Raw genomic sequence first — 7,209 nt, 5'->3', positions numbered from 1 at the left:
GGCTGTATTGGCCATAAACTTATTAAAAATTGGCATTATACGAAAAAGAGTGGCCTCTTTGATGCGCAGCACCCATGGCAGCGGCAGCGGCCTCCTGAGTATAATTGCTGGCGGGGTCCAAGGTTCATTCCTTGAGCACTGGACCAAAATTCACTCGTCCCTAAACAGAGGCAATGTTTGTAATTTACTAACATTAGTAAGTTTTTGTTTGTATTACTAACCAATATGGACGTATAACATTGACTTACAAGTGTCCGAATTTATAGGGCGTTAAAATCGTATACAGAGCGTCATTCACGCTTTAGTCTTCGTTTGTTCGACTGACAGCGAAGCAAGCAAAATTAGACAGTACTGCGATGACATTACAATTTAAATTCAACGTTTTAGCTTTTTCATATTCCTTTACATGTCACAACGTTTAAATAGGTTGACTTGGGACATTTTTTTCGTGGTTTTTGTATTAGACCCGTCGTCCATTTATTTGTAAGTCAATGACGTATAACATTCGAAACAAATAATTTGAATTATGTTTTTTGTTGGGTTCGAATCTGGACTCGCACCTCTGAGTGTCTCGGAATTTACGTGCGAAATTGAATTGAAATTTTCCATGAGCCTTTCGGTGAAGAGAAAACATCGAGATAAAACCTGGACGTCGAAGAAGGCTCACAACCCTCGTTAAACGTGTGAAGTGTGCCCTAACCCTAAACCCTCGCTTAAGAGAAGCCCGGTACAATTGGTCTACTTTCCCGATCGGTCCACTTTCACTATTCGTCTACTTTTCCGATCGGTCCACTTGTTTTTCCCGATTAGTCTATTTCCCATTTCGTCTACTTTCCCGATAGGTCTACTTCAATGATGCGTCTACTCAGATAATCTCAGTACATAATACTAATAAAACCGACCTCAAAAGGTCGTGGAATTACATCTATTTGCCCGTACTCAATAGTGGAACGTATAAACAGGTTAATGATGATTTTGGTGGTAAGCGACACGCCTGTTCATAATAGTTGCAAAGCCACTAAGAACTTTAAAACGCAAAGTTCGGAGAGGCACGGCCAATGCGCCCGTCACCCTGAGACATAACTTGACAAGTCCCACGCGCCTGTAATTTCATCAGCATCCTTCAAAACCGGAACGCAGTAATGCTCGCATGCTTGGCGGCAGAAATAGGAGGTAAGGTGGCAGTACTGCCCTGGACGTACTCTTTCACAAGCTATACAGCTATTTTAAAATTGTAAACAGGATATTTTCTTTCTTGGAGATATTATAAGAAATGGGAAGAAAAAGAAACAAACACTCATCCCTGGAGCGGAGTCGTCAGTACCATCACCAGTAATATTGATAGGACCATGTTAATAATGCCCGATTTTTTTTTAAATACCCGTAAGAAATACATTGTGATTAAATGTGTACACATTTAATCGCATTCGATTGTACCGTATTAAAAAACCATAACCCAGTATCAATGTTACATAAAACGTGTTTTGTCACTGTCTTTGTGCGTAACTAGGTCAAATGTTGTGTGTTTACCTCCAAATATACAACAATGGACATTTGTTACGTAATAGATTATAAAACACATAGAGTGTTTATAAATGTACAGATGTACAACGCTATGACGGTTTCTATTTATAATAAAAAATAAAACAACTTAATAACGATTTTGAAGCAAACTGTGGAAAATTTGACAATTCTCCAAAGATGAGTAGTTTAAAAGATTATACTGAATATTCAACTGACATTTATTAATGGAGAATTAAAATTATACATATTTACTAGCAGTAGAGCTCCTTGTCAAAGAGTTCGTCCAGGGAAGCACTGCCACCTTACCTAGTTCTGCTGCCAAGCGGTAATGCTCACATTACAGCCTTGTGTGCCTGTAATTTCACCAGCACCCTTACCTTTCCAAACCGGAACACATAAATGTTCACAAACTGCTTGTTATGAACTTGACATACTGAATCCACCTACTCTGTATCCACGGTCACGTAGTGTTGTGCACGGGTAATCGTAAAGCGTGTGAATTTTACGTACTTTAACGTTAAAATGTCGTTGCATCAAAATCAAGTGAATCGTGAACAAGTTTCAGGCATTTGTGATCATTGAACCGATCGATGTGGTTGTTTTTCGAGAATGAACATGTGGATACTGTTGTATCTAAGATTTTACAATTTTAGGCCCAATTCGGACCGTTAGTGGAACAAGGTGTCACGCGGGTCTCACGTAATTAAATAGAATTTGAAAACTATTCTACCAAATCATTACGGTGACAACTGCGCTCCGATTGGCCAGCCCGAATTAGAAACAATTGACGGGTGTCGTCAATTGTTTCACTTCAAATCGACTAGTTTAATTTGAATTTGCTTTTCATATATTATATATTGATCAAAATTGAAAAATTACATATTTAATAACCAAAGAAATGTGATTCCGTTTGTTTTGTAATTAGATGTTTTGCTGTTTTTCCTACACCACCGAAAGGAACAGCCCCCATTGTTAGAGATATTGTCTTTTTAGAATAAATATAGAATATTTTTGGAATATACGGAGACGTACCCATAGGTCAGTTGTTGGCGTTATTTTAGTTATAAGGAAAACTCAGTTACAAAAATATGTCAAAACAATTTTTGTAATTAATGGGTTAAAAATGTTTAGTTAACATTTGTAATTGCTTCAATCAATGCAGTAATCAATGTTGTTAACTGCAATAGGGCTATTGTTAGAAGTAAATTAAATCGGGGTAAGTAATAAGGCCACTTCAGCACAATGACAACTTTTCTAGGTTTAAAAATTCTACGAACGTAGTTAGTCCATAATTTGTTTATGCTTTGATAGCAGAGTTATAAAATGTCATATCTACATTATTTGATTCATATAGTTCGTAAGAAATCATATAGGCAAATAGCACAGAACAATAAATACAGTAGAAGTGGTTAGTTAGCGTCTGACGCGTGCCAAGCCAACTATAAGTCTCGAAAGACCTAAGCCCAGTCCGCCATTTTTGTGTATGGTATGGTTGTGTCATTCTTTCGTGCAAATTCTCTAAAATCCTACAAAAATGCCTTATTGCGCTGTTTTGAAGTGCAAAAATGACAGCTTCATCAAAAATACTACCCGTGGTGGTATTGCATATCATCGGAAAGTTTTAATAAATTTTCAATTTTCTGTTCATCGAAATAATTTTTTACAAGAAACGATAGTAAAGCTTTTAACCCCTGCAATATGGTCGCTTCTTTTTTTGGAGAACTAAAGTAATAACTCCAATTCGTCGTCATTCAGCAATTAACCGCTAGATGGCAGTACATTGATTAAAATTTCAATATAATATCAAAACGTCGTAACTTGCAATAATAGGTATTGATGGTATTGAAATTTCAATCAATGTACTGCCATCTAGCGGTTAATTGCTGAATGACGACGAACAGGGTAAAGTTTAAATTATATTAACAATCCAGAATTTGTTATTTCTTTTTAAATTTGAAACTACGACCAATCGATATCAAGATTTTGTAGTGTTTCAAATTGAGAATGTGTGAGTTTTGGCGACGTCGCTTCTGATAGTATTTTTTTTCTTCCGTGGTTCATTCTGAGAAAAAGATCTTGTTCCGCCTATACATGTAGTATGCCTATTATACATGTAGGTCTAATTATTGCCGACCTCCGATAGGAGATGGCACCTCAAGAAGAAGTTCGTGTGATGTTATTATATATAGCAAGGGTACGAAATTAAAAAACATGGTAGCCTAAATGACTTGACCTACCGCGTGTCAAGCAGAGGCCTGAATCCGATCTCAGAGTTTTTTGGAATTTATGTGCGAAAGATATTACTTCACTAATTTGTGATAATTATTAATATTAAGATCGACATAAATAATATATACCTAAGCTCACGCCTTTGTGCCACAGGAGGGGTAGGCAGAGACCACAGAACGCCACCTTTATTTTATTGTTTATGATTTTGCAGGTAAAATAAAACCGATTTTTTTTCAATTAAAATTTTAGTTAGAGGGCCAGAGACTTTGGATTAATTTTCAAAAATGTTTAATCCTCTGTCCAGAAAAGTTGTTATTTTGCAGTTGTGCCTCGGGTACACTGAGGGCGCGAAATTAATATCAATTTTATTTGAAATTTTCACAATTCTCGCACAAAATGAAGAGTACAAAATTATAAAACTTTGACAAGGATTTTTGTTACGCGACAAACTGACTGGCCATCACGACTGACGACCATTATTGCGTACGGTCTCACTTTTAGCGGGCGACTATTTATTTTTTATAGTTTTCAAACTGACATAATGGTATGTAGTAACCGTCGCCTATCAACGGTTTGAGAGGTAAGTTTAACGATATTAACATTTGAATGTTCTGTGGCGCTGGTGTAAGAATGTTATTTATGTTAAGAAGAATAGTTTTTTTTTTATTAAAAATATTGACAGACATAACATTCACACGAAGAATAAAAATCTATTCTTGACCGTCGTCTTCACGAATTCACAAATTCATTTAATGGGCAATGTGTAAGCTTCTATAATAAGATTCTGGATGATTCAAAATTTGTCGTTTACGAGGTTTGTAACTGTAGTGCAACAAAAACTTTATAAAGGATTACAGCTTCTGCGTACTTGGATGACAAGAATCCGTGGTAGTGATCCGTTGAGCTCTTAGGTAGTCTTAATCTAAGATGTTTGAAATAAATACTGTAAATGTTAAATGTATTCAAATGTATATTCACAAAGAGCAACCCCTAGACTTTCTTGCTCATTATTCTCATGGGACTTTGCCTTTTTTTAATATTAGTGGCTTTGTCTTCGCATTTAGCCAATGAAAGGGTTTTGAAAGCAGAATTACAGATTATGGAAGAGGTACGGAATTTGGATGAAAAAGTATTGGGAAGGTGGGTAGCTATTCTATATCGGCATACTTAATAAAGCTTGATAAATAAATAAATAAGACCAGGATATTGTAAATATATTTGTTGCATAAATATAATAAACTTGTCATGGAGGTGGGGAGTGGTACACTGATTGTCAGCAGGTCGGATATGAAAGTATCGTGGTCAATTTAGGGGCAGGAGAAGAAGATATGATTCAGATCCCTATAGGCCCCGCTTGAGCATGCAGGGCCGGGAACAATTATTTTGAGTTTGAACAGGTGGGCAGGAGTTGTCACGTGACCAAGTCGTAGTCTACAAATAATGGAGGTAGTTTTTTTGTTAAATTTCATCTTGCTGAATCATGATAAACTCTTGAGTCAAGCGGTAGTGTTTCCATTTGGAGGCATCTGTCATCGAGCTTCTATTCCATGCCTCGAATAGATATCATTTCGGTAGGTTTACCAGCCCCCGTAGCATGGCTACGCATCATAGTCGCACCGCGCGCGATAAAATTTAAATAAGCGCGCGCTATTGGCTGTCTCAATTAGCCCCCGTAATATGGCTACGCATGTAGTCGCGACGCGCGCGATAAAATTGGAATAAGCACGCTATTGGCTGTCATGGCAATAGTTCGCGTAAGGCTGGATGTCCCCGTCCCGGACAACTTCGATTGCCAGCCGGTCAGCTTTCTCATTGCCAAAGATGCTCGCATGACTCGGGACCCATGTAAGGACTCTGCCTTAAGAATGAGTAGTAGAGTTTAATCAATATGACAATTTGAAGAGTAATTTGCTTACTGAAATGAAAATGCTTTGAATTTGATTTTTTTAATTTGGCCACGTCAGCGAAATTATATCTTTGATGTTTAAAGATTCTTCGAATAAAATTAGTCGATAACGTTTTATGCTTAAATAGGAGTGTTATAATATTTCACTTATATGTAATTTGTTTAAGGTAAATATCTTATGTACGAGGGCTATTCAGAAAGTAAATTACGTTTTGCTTTCTAGCCGTTACGGGAGCTACCAGTGCATCTTGATGTTAGAGTGTTCTTCGGTTCAGTGGCTATCCAACCGTGCGACCGAGATGTTTCTGTCTCTTCTCTTTATTTTATAAAAACAAATTGATATGTGTGCCTCAATTGAAAATTGTGAAGCAACACCCGAGCACACACGACACATTGGACTCGAGAAAACCTGAATGCTATCAAATGACAGGTTTTTTTATAATATCAAGTGACGGGACGAACAAGTCACGCCTGATGGTAAACTACACGCCTGTCCATAACAGTTGCAGTGCCACTCACGAGATTTAAATCGCAAAGATCTGAGGGGCACTGCCACTGCGCCTGTCATTTAATTTTTTAAACATTATTTTCTCGGTTTTTAGTTTTTGTCACAAGCTTTCAACTAACGATAACGGCGCGTGGCGGCAGAATGGTGGGCAGAGTACGGGCCAGTCCCAATGCCGACCTCGCCAATATAACTGGAAGGCTAGATTGCTCCTATATCCGGCACTGGTGTAATAAGCATGCCCGCTGTGGTGCTATAGTGGCAATAGACATTAAAACAGGTTTCAGTTTTAAAAATTAGATATAATATCAATTTTATTATGTCCGAATCAGTTAAGTAGTATTTATTTGTTAATTTAGTAATCCAGTTTTGTAAACTTTTGATTCTAACTCTTAATTGGACATTGTAATGCAAACTAGAACCACTCCACAAAATGTCACTTTCGAGATAATTAGATTTTTGTAAAAACAGTGTGAAGAAATAAATAGGTAAGTTATTTGAGACAAACAATGTGAGTTATGTGTAGCATTGAGAATGATATAGGGAAACTAATATATTATATAGCAATAAATATAAAACATTATGCAACTCTTTATTTAGTTAACGAGAACCATGTTCTAGCTTTCGTAATGAAAACGCTGAAGATCTACAGTACTTTAGTACATGTGACATGGATCCATTTAGTATAATTTAAAAAATATATTATGTGAAGTTAAGCAACATGGTACCCTGAAGGACTTTTATTTTCTCCGTTTTGGGTTGGTATATTGTCAGGATCTCTTAAAAAGCGGGTAAAGGACACGTGTAGCGTTCTACCTAAATACATAACTCAATTTCATTCGAGGTGTGGGTTGGTTCTTGTTTGCATAACTATGTCCAATGTTTTGTTTAATAATACAAAGACCAAACACAGAAAAATTTGTTCGACCCGGTGGGACTTGAATCCACGACCATGCTGCACTCAAATCCCCAACAAACTGTGGCAGACGCTATGCCAAGTAAGCCACGGAACGAACCAGTGGTCCTCACGAATTTTGCTATGTGC

The sequence above is a fragment of the Hyposmocoma kahamanoa genome, unplaced genomic scaffold, assembly GCF_003589595.1.
Source record: "Hyposmocoma kahamanoa isolate Upper Pololo Valley unplaced genomic scaffold, ASM358959v1 67, whole genome shotgun sequence".
NCBI classification, from domain to species: Eukaryota; Metazoa; Arthropoda; class Insecta; order Lepidoptera; family Cosmopterigidae; genus Hyposmocoma; species Hyposmocoma kahamanoa.
Note: the sequence above shows the minus strand (reverse complement) of the source record.